Below are 16,941 nucleotides of genomic sequence, written 5' to 3'. Positions count from 1 at the left end.
TAGTTTTCAGAGACGTTTCACGTGTGTTGAATCATAGTATTAATCGAGGAGCAAGGAGATAAGGAAGAAGATCGTTTTAGCACATCGCAACGAAGAGGAAGCATATTTTCTTGTGATTCTTTATTTCGTTATAATGTTGGATGCTAGTTTTCTTTGCTTTGAACCTATTTACTCTTGTGACGTACTCTGGTTTAATATAAGTAGTTTTAGTTATTATTCTCGTGTGTTATTATCATGTTTTCATATGAACCCATGGTGACGATGAGTTCAATCATGGGCTAATCGTGATCATGGGGTCGTAACGGATTTGCTATGGAATTATTTAGTTAGTTGTTTAATACCTTAGTGTGTGATGATTGTATGATATCTAGTATTGGTTGTGCTTATTCATCTTATGTGCATCGCGAATATATAAGAAAGGGTGTTAATCTCTTGTGAAGCGACGGTGGATCTTGAGGTTTAGAACTTGCCCTGCTAGCATAGGTTCATGCATGTGTATGCATGATTAGTGGGTATCTCTAACCGTTTTACTTACCCTGTGTAATCATAAGGAATAACTTGTGCTTAAATTGTTATGTTGTCAAATTCTGTAGACATATAGGATCTCAACATAATTGATGCCTATTCAACTTCTATCTTAATTGTGGATGCTTGGTAGAATGGTATTAGTACAATGAAAGTTGGCTTTTATTAGTTTCGTGTTGTTCGATTAATATCATCACTGTTACATGCTAAGGGTAATAACAATAACTATTGAAGGAAGTAGTAATGAAGTTGTGATCTCATGTGTGTTTTAATATTGTTAATTCAAGTGTCAATTAAGTGCTTAATTCTCGTAGTTAATTGTAGTTAATAATTAGTTAATCAAATCTAAGTGTTATTATCTTAACATTGAGAAGTAATTATACATTGGTGAGTGAGTGTTAATTGAACATAATTAGTCTGAGTCTCTGTGGGAACGAACTAGAAAGTATTCTAAATTACTTGCGAATGCGTATACTTGCGTGTATTATTAGCGCGTATTTTCACCCTAACAAGTTTTTGGCGCCGCTGCCAGGGACTCGGCGTATTTGTTTAGTTTATGTACTTACCATCAGTGATCATTAGGACTCATTAATTAAGACTTGTTACTTATTGTTTCCGATTGTGTTTCAGGTACTTTAGCAAGCGTTTATGCAAACACGTTCTCGCACTCGCAAGAGGACTTTAGATACGGCTGAGGAGACAGACGAAGTTCTTGGTATTCCGGAGAAGATTGATTTTGAAGATTCGGATACAGAAAGTGATCAGAAAGAACCAGTAATCATAGGTGATCGTATAGTTCCGGCAGATCCAGCTCTTATGGACTTTTCTCGGCCTAAAATTGATGACATTCAGTCAAACATCATGCATCCGGCTATTGAGGCCAATAACTTTGAAATCAAGTCGGGTACCATTCAGATGGTGCAGAATTCTGTTTCTTTCGGAGGTGGTGTGACTGAAGACCCTAACATGCACATCAGGAATTTTGTCAAGATCTGTAGTACTTTCAAATATAATGGTATGACTGATGAGGCTATCAAGCTGAGGCTTTTCCCATTCTCACTGAGGGATAAAGCTAAGGACTGGTTACATTCTGAACCAGCTGGGTCCATCACTACTTGGCAAGATCTTGCGTAGAAGTTTCTGGTGAAGTTCTATCCAATAGCGAAGATTGCGGCTATGAGGAGTGCTCTTACTCAATTTGCGCAGCAACCTACAGAATCTATGTGCGAAGCTTGGGAGCGCTACAAGGAGATGTTGAGAAAGTGTCCACATCATGGTATGCTTAATTGGATGGTGATCATTGGTTTCTATAATGGTTTGGGGCCCAATCTCGGCCCATGCTCGATGCAGCAGCTGGAGGCGCCTTATGGGCCAAAAGCTATACTGAGGCTTTTAATCTTATTGAGACTATGGGTGCAAATGAGCATCAAAACCCCTCTCAAAGGATGATGCCTGGGAAGGTAGCAGGTATTCTGGAAGTTGATGCAGCTACAGCTATTGCAGCGCAGCTCCAAGCACTGTCTATAAAGGTCGATTCTTTAGCCACTTATCAAGTCAATTAGATAGCTATGGTCTGTGAGCTTTGTGCATGTTCTCATGCTACGGATCAGTGTTCTATTTTTAATGAATCTGTGCAGTATGTGAACAATTATCAGCGACCGTAGCAGCCTGTGCCAGCTACTTATCATCCTAACAACAGAAATCATCCAAATTTCAGCTGGAATAATAATCAGAATGCCATTCAACAACCATATCAGCAAGGAGTAAGTAAACAGTTTAATCCACCTAGATTCCAGCAACCACAACATTATGCTCAAAGGCAATCATATCCTCAACAAGGAGGTGCAGCTCCACCTTCTAGTACTGATTTCGAGGAACTCAAGATGTTGTGCAAAAATGAGGTTATTTCTATCAAGACCTTGGAAAATCAAATCGGTCAAATAGCCAATGCAGTGCTCAATCATCAACCTAGCACACTTCCCAGTGATACTGAAGTGCCAGGAAGAAAGGAAGCTAAAGAGCAAGTCAAGGCTATTACCTTAAGGTCTGGAAAAGTTGCTGATGCTGAAAAAATAAAAGACGGAGAAGCTGAAGTTGGTGATGAAGAAGATAACCAGAAGGAGAAAGCGGGGGAACCAAGGAAGACTATTGTTGAACACACTCTGTCTGAGGTTAATACAGGGGAGAAACAGCTCTATCCACCACCACCTTTCCCTAAGAGATTGCAACAACAAAAGCTAGATAAGCAGTTTGGTATGTTTCTGGAGGTGTTCAAGAAACTTCACATCAATATACCTTTCGCTGAGGCTCTGGAGCAAATGCCTAGTTATGCAAAATTTATGAAGAGTATTCTTTCAAGGAAGGTGAAATTGGATGACCTTGAGACCGTTGTTCTAACGGAAGAGTGCAGTGTTGTGCTACAACAAAAATTACCTCCAAATTTTAAAGATCCAGGTAGCTTCACCATTCCTTGCACCATCGACAAGTTATCTTTTGACAAGTTCCTGTGTGATTTGGGAGCAAGCATCAATCTGATGCCGTTGTCTATCTTCAAAAAGTTGAATTTGCCTGATCCAAAGCCTACCTACATGTCTCTACAATTGGCTGATCGTTCTATTATATACCCACCAGGCATAATGGAGGATGTCCTAGTAAAGGTGGATAAGCTCTTCTTTCCTGCAGACTTTGTTATTCTGGATTTCGAGGAAGATAAGAGAATTCCCATCATTTTGGGGAGACCTTTCTTGGCTACAATCCGTACCTTGATAGATGTGCAGAAAGGTGAACTTACTATGAGGGTGCAGGATCAGGATGTGACATTCAATGTATTCAAAGCGATGAAATTCCCTACAAAAATGAGGAGTGCTTAAAAGTGGATTTGATTGATTCTGCGGTTACTTCAGAATTTGATCATATGCTAATGTTTGATGCATTAGAGAAAGCCTTAGTGGGAGACTTTGACAGTGACGATGAGGATGGCAATGAGCAACTACAATATCTAAATGCTTCTCCTTGGAGGCGAAAGCTAGACATGCCATTTGAACCTCTTAGTACTTCAGACCTCAAAAATGTTGAAGGAAAGCTCAAACCATCTATTGAGGACGCACCTACCTTGGAGCTTAAAATATTTCCTAAAAACCTGAGGTATGCTTTCTTAGGTGATGCATATACTTTACCTGTTATTATTGCATCTGACCTTTCAGGTAGAGAGGAGGACAAGCTCTTGAGGATCTTGAGAGAATTCAAATCGGCTATCGGATGGACTATAGTAGACATCAAGGGGATCAGCCCTTCGTACTGCATGCATAAAATTCTGCTAGAGGAGGGTAGTAAGCCGACTGTTGAGCAATAGCGCAGACTTAATCCTATCATAAAAGAAGTGGTGAAGAAAGAAATTCTGAAATGGCTGGATGCAGGAATCATATATCGTATTTCTGACGATTCTTGGGTGAGCCCTGTGCAATGTGTACCTAAGAAAGGAGGTATTACTGTGGTAGAAAATGAGAAGAACGAGCTCATCCCCACTCGAACAGTCACAGGATGGAGGGTATGCATGGACTACAGAAAGTTAAACAAGGCCACAAGGAAGGATCACTTCCCTCTTCCATTTATTGATCAGATGCTTGACAGGCTGGCCGGTCATGAGTATTATTGTCTTCTGGATGGCTATTCGGGGTATAATCAGATATGTATTACACCAGAGGATCAAGAAAAGACTACCTTCACTTGTCCATTTGGCATATTTGCTTTTCGTAGAGTTTCGTTTGGCTTATGTGGCGCACCGGCCACTTTTCAGAGATGTATGATGGCTATATTCTCTGATATGATTGGGAATAATGTCGAGGTTTTCATGGATGACTTCTCCATCTTTGGACATTCGTATGATGAATGTTTGAATAATCTTCGTGCGTTGCTCAAAAGGTGTGTGGAAACTAATTTGGTGCTCAATTGGGAAAAATGTCACTTTATGGTGCGTGAAGGCATTATTCTTGGGCATAAGGTCTCTAGCAAGGGTCTTGAGGTGGACAAAGCCAAGGTGGGAGTCATTGAAAATCTTCCACCACCTATTTCTGTGAAAGGAATCCGTAGTTTTCTTGGTCATGCGGGTTTTTATCGGCGTTTCATCAAGGACTTTTCGAAGATATCTAAGTCGTTGTGCAACTTGCTTGAGAAGGATGTGCCTTTCAAATTTGATGATGAATGCTTGACAGCATTCGAGACTCTCAAGAAGAAGAGTTTGATAACTACACCAGTTATTACAGCACCTGATTGGACAGAGCCTTTTGAGATGATGTGTGACGTGAGTGATTATGCGGTGGGCGCAGTTCTTGGGCAGCGCAAGAATAATCTCTTTCATGTGGTCTACTATGCTAGTAAGACTTTAAATGAAGCTCAAATGAACTAAACCACTACTGAGAAGGAGCTCTTGGCTATAGTATTTGGTTTCGAAAAATTTCGATCTTATTTACTTGGGACAAAGGTGACAATGTTCACTGATCATGGCGGCCATTCGCTATTTGGTTTCTAAGAAGGATTCGAAGCCTAGACTCATTCACTGGGTGTTATTGCTACAGGAATTTGAGTTAGAGATCATGGATCGAAAAGGTACTGAGAATCAAGTAGCTGACCATCTCTCTAGATTGGAGAATCCCGAGTCTACTTCATATGATAACACATTGATCAACGAATCTTTTCCTGATGAGCAGTTGTTCGCAGTTCAGGAGGAATAGCCATGGTTCGCAGATATTGTGAACTATCTTGTCAGTAATATAATGCCTTTTAATATGAATATAGCTGAAAAGAAGAAATTTTTGCATGAGGTGAAGTGGTATATGTGGGATGAACCGTATTTGTTCAGACAGGGAGCTGACCAGATCATCAGGAGATGTATCCCATTCTGTGAGACGGAGGGGATATTACGAGACTGCCGCTCCACAGTTTATGGTAGACATTATTGTGGTGAGAAGATGATAGCTCGTATTCTGCAAGCAGGTTTTTTCTGGCCTACTTTATTTAAGGATGCTCATCAGTTTGTTTTAAGATGTGATCGTTGCCAAAGAGTGGGAAATCTTACGAGGAAGGATGAGATGCCGTTAAATGTGATGCTTGAAGTCGAGGTCTTTGATGTTTGGGGAATCGATTTCATGGGGCCATTTGTCTCGTCCTGCAATAATCAGTACATCTTGCTGGCAGTCGATTATGTATCAAAATAGGTAGAAGTCAAGGCTCTATCAATGAATGATGCAAAGGTAGTGTTGAGTTTTCTTCATAAGCAGATTTTCACAAGGTTTGGAACGCCACGAGTAATCATAAGTGATGAGGGGTCGCATTTCTGCAACTGTAAGTTCACTTCTATGATGCAGCGCTACAATGTGAATCATCGTGTTGCTACTGCCTATTATCCGCAAACTAATGGTCAAGCGGAAGTGTCTAATAGAGAGATCAAGCGCATTCTAGAGAAAGTTGTTTTTCTGTCACGGAAGGATTGGTCTTTAAAGCTTGATGAAGCTGTTTGGGCTTACAGAACAACATACAAGACTCCACTTGGGATGTCCCCGTTTTAACTTGTGTATGGTAAGGGATGTCATTTACCTGCGGAGCTTGAGCATAAAGCCTACTGGGCATTGAAGAAGTTGAACCTTGATCTAGATGCAGCTGGTAAAAAGCGAATGCTTCAGTTAAATGAACTTGATGAATTTCGACTCCAAGCGTACGAGAACAACAAAATGGACAAGGAAAAAGTGAAAAGGTAGCACGACAAGAAGCTATATCCTAAGTCATTTGTGCCGGGGGAGCAAGTTCTTTTATTCAACTCTCGTCTCCAACTTTTTCCTGGAAAGTTGAAATCAAGGTGGTCTGGACCTTTTATTGTCAAAACTGTGTTTCCACATGGAGCGGTGGAGATTTTTGAGAATGATCCGGACCAAGCATTCAAGGTTAATGGTCAGCGTTTGAAGCATTACTATGGGGACACGGCAAACCGGGAAGTGGTTAGTGCCGTTTTATTGTCAACTTGAGTAAGGTACGGTACGTCAAGCTAATGACGAAAAAGAAGCGCTTCTTGGGAGGCAACCCATGATTTGTTGTTATAGGCACCCTTAGAAGTTCGTAACCTATCCAAAACCTCAAAAAAAAATCAGAAAAATAGGGCAAGAAATTTATTTTTCCAGAAGACCCATGAGCGCCCGCTCAGCTCTGCTGAGCGCCCGCTTAGGGCCCGACTGGCAGAATTTTTTTTAAGCCTTAGAAAAATCCAAAAAAAACCAGAAAACATAAAAATAAAAACACAGCCCCACTACCCACGAATTATCTTCCCATTACCCACATTTTTAACCCTCAAAACCCACTCCTAATCATATTTAAACCCTAATCTCTACCCTATATATACATACAACTATTCCATATACTCCCCATACACTTTCAAACCTTGAACTCTCTCCCATATTCAAAAACACAAACCTTAAGCACTTTTTCTCAGTTTCAATGGCACCCAAGAGATCCAGGACTATTGATAGCAGCAGCACTGTTCCTACTGCTGATTCTTCAAGGGGTACTACTGCGAGGCCTCGTTTGTTTAATAGGGATGCTGAGGAGGAGTATACTAGGCTTCTGGGTAAGCCGATTTTGAAGGAGAGGGGATTCTTACCATCAGGGAGGGATGTGAGTTGTTGCCAATGATTGCTGAGAAGGGTTGGATTGCTTTTTGTGAGTCACCAGAGGCAGTTCCAATGAGCGTGGGTCGCGAGTTCTATGCGAATGTGAAGGCTGAAAAGAATGGGTTTTCTGTTGTGCGGGGGATGACGGTGGATTATCACCCTGAGGCGATTCGCCGTGTGATTGGGCAGCGATAGAGGAAGCCCACGGAGGAGAATTGGAACGAGAAGACTACTGAGGATTTTGACTTGATTTGATTTGTGCTACTCTATGTAGGCCGGGCACGGTTTGGACGTTCAAGACTGGGACTAACGAGTATCGTCATTTTTCGGCGATTGTAATGAATAGGTATGCCCGTGCATGGAATGCCTTTATTTGTGCTAATATTCTGCCTACTTCACATGCACATGAGGTTACAGTTGAGCGAGCACAGTTATTATGGGGTATTTTGAATGAGGAGTACTATGTGGACCTTGGTGAGTTTATCTACCAAGGAATTCTGAAGTTTTTGAGGGGAGCGAATCACATGAACATCCCTTATGCATCTATTGTTACAAAGCTTTGCCGAGCAGTGGGAGTTCAGTGGCCTTCTCACGAGCAGTTGCAGCTGCCGGCCGCTCTAATTAATTCCGGGATTCTGAATGCGATGCATGAGTGGACTAGTGGAGAGCCTGAGGAGCATGGGCTGGGTTATCGTCTTCCAGGAGGGCGTCCAGCACGCGGTGCTACCATGGCGAGACCAGGGCGTGACGAGGTAGGCTCTTCTAGAGCTCAGGAGGGTGTTGGAATGCTGATGCCCAGTATAGGAGGCTGTCGAGGAGGATGGATGCTATGTACGAGACGCAGAGCAGGTTTGCTCAGGAGCTCACCCTTGCGCTTGGGACTGCTTTTAGAGGCCTTGGTGCTGACACCCAGTGGCCAGTTTTTGGTGAAGACTCTGCGTATCCGCCTCCTGATACTCCACCCTCTTAGAGTAATGATGATGATGATCTCTCCGATTAGGTATACCCTGCGTTCCTTTCTACTACCTTCACTGGGGACAGTGAAGATTTTAAGTTTGGGGGTGGTAGTTAAGGAATATTTTGTGTGTGTCATATAGTTGCATATTCATGATAGTTTAGTTCATATAATTGCATATTTTTATCATATAGTTTTTTTTATTTTATTTTCTAGCTTTATTTATCATGTCATGTAGCTCATACATATACCATGATCCCTTTTGCGTTGCTTTACCAATTAATTTGTGATCTTGATGCGAGTGTAGTGATAGCGTTAAAGTGATGTTGAGTCTTGTAGGTTGACGTGCATGCTAGAAACACTTATAATTTCACTAAGTCTTACAGAATGCTTAAGGACTAGATTGTTGTTACGGTTTGATGGTTTTCAAGGTTAATCTATTGATTATGCTTAGAATTTATAGTAGGTTATTAGTGATAAAAGACATGAAAAGAAAAATTGGAGTAAAAATTGGAATTCATTGCTAATTGTGGCTAGGCGTCAATTGGCTAGTAGCCGGTTCGTATTTTTATGCGAGTAGTCTAGGGTTGAGCAAGATGGAGCGAAACGCACTTGCTCAGAAATTTTAAAGAAAATATAGAAAGAGAAAAAAAAAGAAAAAAGAAGAAAAAAAATAATAAAAAAAAGAGAAGAAAAAAATAGAGAGTTAATGCATAATTGATCATGAGTGGGCTCTTTGGTATTCGAGTTATTAAGTTCTTAAGGGACTTTGTGCCTAATGACCTAAGGCTTTTATAGTCTGGGATCCGCTAACCTAACGCTCGCTACATGGATGCAATTACATAAGTCTTTTGTGGACCTCACTCATTACACGGTCAAATAAGCATTTGTTTGTTGTGTTAAATAAAAATCATGATTCCGTAATAAGCTCCAGTAATCTTGAAGTGTTATAAGTCATTTTGTGCCTAGAATTTTATTCTTCGTATAATCATGTGATTACCTTGAGGATAGTCGAGTTATGATAATTGATCTAGTTTCGAAGCATATCTGTTAAGTATCCGCACATACCACGTTTCCGGCTGTATGTTAGTTTGCATGATTTGATTGATATTTATTCGCCTAATTGCATTTGTTGAGATGTCATAAGTTGGTTGGTTTGGTCGTAGTAAGGGGGATCGCTGCATTTCATATAGATTGCATGCATGCATGTTTTTATTTTGTTTTTGAGTCTGTGACGCTTGAGGACAAGCATCGATTTAAGTTTGGGGGTGTGATAAGTAGCATTTTATACCACTTAGAACGTCTTATAATGGCTTAAATTGGTGTCTTGAAATCAAGTATTTTGTGTATTTGATGCATTTTTCTAGTGTTTGTGCATTTCAGGGTATTGCTTGCATTTGTGGAGAGATTTCATCAAGAATAAGCCTTGGCATGTGTGTGGCATTGTAAGTGGGAAGATAAGAGTAGAATGCAGCAAAGAACGGGAGCAAAAATAGAGCATTTTCCAGAAGGGCTCTGAGCGCCCGCTCAGCTCTACTGAGCGACCGCCCAGGAAGCTGAGCGCCCGCTCAGGAATGCTGAGCGGCCGCTCAGGGACGGAAATTTAAAATAATTATTTTAGACTCCTAATTTTGTTGAACTTCCAACTTCTAAGATAGCTGGGTTTTGTGGGACTCCTATATAAGTAGTTTTCAGAGACGTTTCACGTGTGTTGAATTGTAGTATTAATCGAGGAGCAAGGAGATAAGGAAGAAGACCGTTTTAGCACATCGCAACGAAGAGGAAGCATATTTTCTTGTGATTCTTTATTTTGTTGTAACGTTGGATGCTAGTTTTCTTTGCTTTGAATCTATTTACTCTTGTGATGTACTCTGGTTTAATATAAGTAGTTTTAGTTATTATTCTCGTGTGTTATTTCATATGAACCCATGGTGACGATGAGTTCAATCATGGGCTAATCATGATCATGGGGTCGTAACGGATTTGCTATGGAATTCTTTAGTTAGTTGTTTAATACCTTAGTGTGTGATGATTGTATGATATCTAGTATTGGTTGTGCTTATTCGTCTTATGTGCGTCGCGAACATATAAGATTGAGTTTTAATCTCTTGTGAAGCGACGGTGGATCTTGAGGTTTAGAACTTTCCATGCTAGCATAGGTTCATGTATGTGTATGCATGATTAGTGGGTATCTCTAGCTGTTTTACTTACCCTATGTAATCATAAGGAATAACTTGTGCTTAAATCGTTATGTTGTCAAATTCTGTTGACATATAGGGTCTCTGAAAGAGATATGTCCAAAGTCCAATCATGTATGAGGATTTAGGAATAACTTTTATGTAATCTGTTTTGATTTCATTGATATTAATAAAAGACTTGTTTTGTTTTTATTGCGGGCTCTATCTATTTAAATGTTTAAATAAGATATACCACAGTTTAGAGTAAAGCTTTTTATGGATTGTGATGAGATCATAATAATGAGACCTAAAAGATGATAACTCTAAACTTAAATAGTTCCTGGTCGTAGGATTACTAACTGGTAATTAAAAATCCGCAAAGATCGGTACATACTATGCTTGCTTCATTATGAAGGATGTTTGTTCATATAGACATTTGTGTGGTGACACTATAGCTAGTATGTAGGTGCTTATTATAGAATAAGTTCACTGAACATGACTCACACAGCTGAACAACTGATGGAGTTCACTCACGTGTCAGCAGTTGTTCACATAGTGATAGTTGTACAAGTATCCTTAGACTTGAGGTCATCATAGTCATCTTGTGTACACTGAACTATGCTTTGGTTTAGTTCTTAGTCTCAAGGGACAATTATAAGGGCTCTAATGGGTATAGGAATTTGTACACGAAGATAGTGTATAATCAATAAAGGATCTACCCCTTCCAGTGTAGGAAGAGAATGTTCAATGCTGATCTACTTATGTTAGTTCAGGAATCTCTGGCCAGAGTGAATGAAATTAGAAAAGAGTTTCTAATTTACATTAAATAGAACTAAGCATAGTGAATGGGAAAGCAAGTCATTAAATAAGATAGGCTTGACACAAGTTCCATGCCTTGTATTTAATCGTAACATTGCAGGGTAGAAGGAATTAATTATACGGTAACTACTCACTGAATAGGTTCTTGATATTCTAAGTAGTAAATTCGTATTATCCGGATAGTCCCGATATGCTGAGAAGTATCCCTCACGATGTAGAATAAATATGATTAATTAATTAATAATATTTAATGAATTAGAGAATTTATATAAATAATGATAAAATAGTTTTATTATTATTTATTTCTACTACCGGCTTAATATTGAACCTACAGGGTCACACCATAAAAGAGAATGATTTAATGGTAGAGGAATTAATTAATTATGGCTGATAATTATTTATTTATAAAATAAATAAGTAATTGGCAAATTTAATAATTGATTAAATGAGATTTAATTGATTATAAATTAATTAAGAAAAGGTTATTAATATTATTAATTAAGAATTTAACTTTTGGAAATTAAATCAAGTGAGAGAATTATTTCTAAAGAGTTTAGAAAAAGGATTAATAATTAAAAGGTGTTTTAATTATTAGTGAGAATAATAAAGGGTAAATAATAATAATATTTTGTGGGAAAATTTTCAGCTGAATATTTTTCCTATAAATATACTATTATAAACCCTATTTTTGCCTCAACCAAAAAGATTTACAAAACCCTAATTCTCTCCATCTCCTCCTCCTTCATTACATCGTTTTCTTGGTGGAAAGCGGCGGAGTGCTTCACACTTGAGGAGCAGCTGCTAAGGATCGCCGTTCATCATTTTTGGATCGCCATTAAAGACCTCCATCTTTCCATTAACGTAAAGCTTCTTAAGGTAAACATACTGAACTACGAATTAAATATTATTTTTCGCATGGATCCTACGGAGGGTTTCGGTTTTTTTAAGATTTAAATTTATGTTTTCGCTGCGTTTATGTGCTAAAAACCCTTCAATGGCATCAAAGCTACTTGCGAAAAGTTTTTAATTCGTTTATGTGTTTAACTGTTTTCGATATATGAGCATGTACGTGATTCGCCATGATTTGATGTTGATATAATATGCTTATATATGTATGGTTTTGAATATATGATATTCATGTGAGTTGTATAATCATAAGATGATTATGTAATCTGTATATATACTGATATATACATGATTTATGTTTGTTCTAATTATAAGAATCATATTAGATACGGATTCTGAATTAGCTGTTGCAGATTTGCTGAAATCTGGGTCTGGTGTCCGATTTACGCAAACGAATACCCTATTCCATAGTTAAACGAGCGTCTGAACAAAACTGATAGCTAATGCTATCAATGACTCGTTTGTAAGGAGTTTGACGTCGTTTACTGCCTGTAAATAGTGATTCTTGTTTTTCTGATTTGATTCTGATTTTTCTGATTTTTGTCATATTTTCTTTTTATGATTAGATCATGGATAATATGATATGTGAAGATTATATTATGTGTTTTAACATGCTTTTATGTGTTGTATGAGCATGGTGGATGGTTATGGCCTTTGAACCTTAGTGTAATGGTTTTGGTTTTGGTTTTAAATACGACTTGCATGTCGTCAATCTTTGTAATCATAAATCTTGAATGTAACTCGACTTATTCTTGTAAGTTCATTAGATTAGTTTTACTTTCAATCATGTAATGTAATTGAAAACTCAAGAAGGATATCCAATGGAGGTGATACAAAGAAGAAGACGAGGCATACAAGAAGTCTAAACAAAGAAGAAGACTTATGTAATAAGTAGTTGTATTTATTTCCATCACCATATTAGATTGACCTTGATCTTTATCATGAGCTTGATAAAGATCACATAGGATGGGGCCATAACCAAACATATTTACTTTATTACAATTTACATTTACTTGTTTATTTAATTTTATATATGAGATATATGCCTATATTTACAATGCGATGATAGATTTAGGTGAACTTAAATCAATATAAGGCGTGCTCTAGAAAATCTAGAATAAGAATTGTTTCTTGCCTTAACAATAAATATTATGAATACGATCATGAGATTTTTGTGTTTATGAAACACGTAATTGAATATGAATTTTCAATATTGAGAGAAAGGATGATTCTGTCAATAACAGATTTCTATCTGTAAGAAAGGGTTATTAAGTGACGCCTCTTGACAATGCTCCACCCGATCTGGGAATCATCTAATTATCGATTTGAAATATTTAATTTAAAAGGAAGAATCTCTTTATAATATGATTATGATTGTAACGTAATATAATCCGTCTAAAATTAAATAATATCAAGTAGTAATTGGCCAATGACACAACGGGCTTGTGTCGGTCATAACCTTCCAACATGGTAGAAAGTGGTTCTAATTTTTAAATCATTATCGTTTCGTGCTACAGCTGAGGGCTTTGATTTCGAAATAAGAAATACTTGTCTATTACATAGAGATGTGTACATTGAATTAAAATTTAAAGGTCGGTACGTGCTACAGCCGTGGGCCGTTGGAGACTGATTCAATTGTACGATATGTTGGGTTAGACTTGACTTAGAATATTGAGTTTGTCGTGCCACACCCGTGACTCAATTATTCAAGAGGCTAAAGTTATATTAGGGAATAACATAAGATGTAATTGACAAGAGTTGTCTGCCTATTGAACATCACATGACGTTTCGTGCTACAGCCGAGGTTGTGTGATGGAATGTAGGATCCCTATTCCCACTAGCATTATGAATGCTTAATTTTCACTTAGGGGGTTGAATAAATTAGATAAACTAGTGGGAGACACTTATGAATAAAGACCCGATTCATATAGTGTTTTGAAATGAAATTGAATATTTGCTAAGTGTTGTTATGTGTTTATCATTTACAGATTTACTCTATTCGTCATGTCTTCTGCACTGTCACTCCGGAGCATACTAGATGCTCACAAGTTGACTGGTCCTAATTTAGCTGTTTGTTTTCACCGTAACAAGTTGGGGCACTGGAAGAGGAACTGCAAGGTTTACCTTGTAGAATTGAAGAAGAAGGGTAGTAATACTACCGCTTCTGATTCAGGCATATTCATGATCGAAGTTAATATGTCACTAGGTCAAATTTCTACTTGGGTATTAGATACCGCCAATGGTTCTCATATTTGCAATTCGTTACAAGGACTAAAGGGAAGTAGGACTCTTGAAAAAGATGAGGTGATTCTACGTATGGGAAATGGAGCAAGGGTTGCGGCCATATATGTAGGATCATTTAGTTTACATATGCCTACGGGCAAGACTATTATTCTGAATAATTGTTATTACGTTCCCTCTATTGTGAGGAATATTGTTTCTATCCCTATGGATGGTTTTTCATTTATTATTAAGAATAATGAAATGTTCTATCCTTAGAGATAATGTTCTTTATGGACGTGGTTTTATAAATAATGGTCTGTATATATGTGACGTAGAGCATGATTTACTTCAGATTGAACAAACTAATAAAAGAAAATGAGATGATGAAAATTTGACCTATTTATGGCACTGTAGGCTAGGTCATATTAGTGAAAATAGACCGCGGACATTGCATAAGGAAGGGTTACTTGACCCCTTTGATTTTGAATCATATCCTACATGTGAGTCTTGTCTATTGGGTAAAATGACCAAATCTCCATTTAGTGGACATGGAGAGAAGGCTGCAGATTTGCTAGGATTGTTACACACAGATGTATGTGCACCAATGTCTACGCAAGCCATGGGTAGATTTTCGTACTTCATTACTTTCATAGATGATAGCTCTAGATTCGGATATGTGTATTTGATGAAACACAAGTCTGAAGCCTTTGAAAAGTTCAAAGAATATAAACATGAAGTGGAGAAACAAACCAAACACAGTATTATAACTCTTCGATCAGATCGAGGTGGTGAATACTTGAATGGAGAGTTTCTAGATTATCTCAAAGAAAATGGTATAGTCTCCTAGTGGACTCCTCCATATACTCCACAGTTGAATGGGGTATCTGAAAGGAGAAATCGAACTTTGTTAGACATGGTTCGGTCCATGATGAGCTATGCGAATCTTCCAGTATTCCTATGGGGTTATGCATTGGAAACCTCAGCATATTTACTGAATAAGGTGCCTTCCAAATCTGTTCCTCAAACACCATATGAGATATGGAAAGAAAGGAAACCGAGTCTTAAACACGTTAAGATTTGGGGATGTCCAGCTTATGTCAAGAAAGTTGACCCAGATAAGCTGGAATCTCGATCCGTAAAATGTAATTTTGTGGGATATCCTAAAGAGACTTTGGGGTATTACTTTTACACCGATCATCGGGTGTTTGTCTCCAGACATGCTACCTTCTTGGAAAAGGAGTTTATCCTTGAAGGAAACAGTGGGAGCAAAATTGAACTTGATGAAGTTCAAGAAGCACAAACTACTACGGATCAAGTGGAAACACATGTTTAGACTGAACAACCTTCTGTGGAACAACCCATTCGTAGGACAGGGAGAGTGTCTCGCCATCCTGAGAGGTATTATGGCCTTGTCATTGAGAATGGCAATGAGTTGTCAATCATTGATGATGACGACCCTGTGACCTATAATGAGGCTATGAGTAGTGTTGACTCAGAGAAATGGCATAGTGCCATGAAATCCGTAATGGAATTTATGTATACCAACCAAGTATGGACTCTGGTTGAGACGCCTGAAGGTGTTAAGCCTATTGGGTGCAAGTGGGTATACAAGAGAAAGATTGGAGCAGATGGTCAGGTGGAGACCTATAAGGCCAGGCTCGTGGCAAAAGGATTCAAACAAAGGCAAGGGATTGACTTTGATGAAACTTTTTCTCCTGTAGCCCAGTTAAAATCAATTTGGATTTTGCTTGCGATTGCTGCTTACTACGACTATGAGATCTTGAAAATGGACGTGAAAACGGCCTTCCTCAAAGGGGAACTTGAGGAGGAAGTGTATATGACATAGCCAGAGGGTTTTCTTTCCAAGGGAAATGAACACCTAGTGTGTAAGCTGCTGCGAACCATATATAGTTTAAGGCAAGCTTCTCGTAGATGGAACATCCGTTTTAATGAGATAATCAAAGAGTTTGGTTTTATCAAAAACATAGATGAACCATGTGTCTACAAGAAGGTTAGTGGGAGCGCGGTAACATTTCTTGTATTGTATGTGGATGACATACTTCTTATAGGAAATGATACACCGATGCTACAATCAATCAAAGTATGGCTATCAAAGAACTTCACCATGAAGGACTTGGGAGAAGTATCCTACATTCTCGGTATGAAGATCTATAGAGATAGATCTAGAAGAATGATAGGTCTTACCCAGGGTACATACATCCAGAAAGTGCTTAAAAGGTTTAGCATGGAAAATTCCAAAAGAGGTCTCATACCGATGAGCCATGGAGTGTCCCTTTCCGAAAAAATGTCTCCTAAGACACCTGAGGAAAGAGAGTGTATGATTAAGATTCCTTATGCTTCAGCAATAGGATCTATCATATACGTGATGTTGTGTACAAGGCCTGATGTTGCTTATTCAATTAGTGTGAAGAGCAGATATCAGTCCAATCCAGGTGAAGACCACTGGAAAGCAGTGAAAAACATCCTTAAGTACTTGCGAAGGAATCAGGACATTTTTTTGTTCTTGGTGGTGAATCTGAGTTGAAAATAGAGGAGATGTCAACGTCGAGAGAGTTGACACACATAACAACGTAGCAGACCCACTCACGAAGCCACTTTCTCAAAGTCACTTTGATCGTCATAAAGACAAGATGGGTATTAGATACCAGAGTGATTGGCT

The 16,941-nt window shown here is 38.5% G+C and overlaps 1 non-coding gene across 1 annotated transcript; it reads right to left on the bottom strand.

Annotated features, from left to right (window-relative positions):
- Positions 1 to 1,698: 1,698 nt before the first annotated feature.
- Positions 1,699 to 1,805, bottom strand: LOC141722480 (small nucleolar RNA R71). Its single transcript, XR_012575499.1, has one exon. It is a non-coding gene; the product is annotated as a small nucleolar RNA R71 (small nucleolar RNA).
- Positions 1,806 to 16,941: the final 15,136 nt, after the last annotated feature.

This window comes from Apium graveolens, chromosome 4 (genome assembly GCF_009905375.1).
Source record: "Apium graveolens cultivar Ventura chromosome 4, ASM990537v1, whole genome shotgun sequence".
In the NCBI taxonomy this organism is placed as follows: domain Eukaryota; kingdom Viridiplantae; phylum Streptophyta; class Magnoliopsida; order Apiales; family Apiaceae; genus Apium; species Apium graveolens.
Note: the sequence above shows the minus strand (reverse complement) of the source record. Positions and strands in the feature narration are given on the sequence as shown.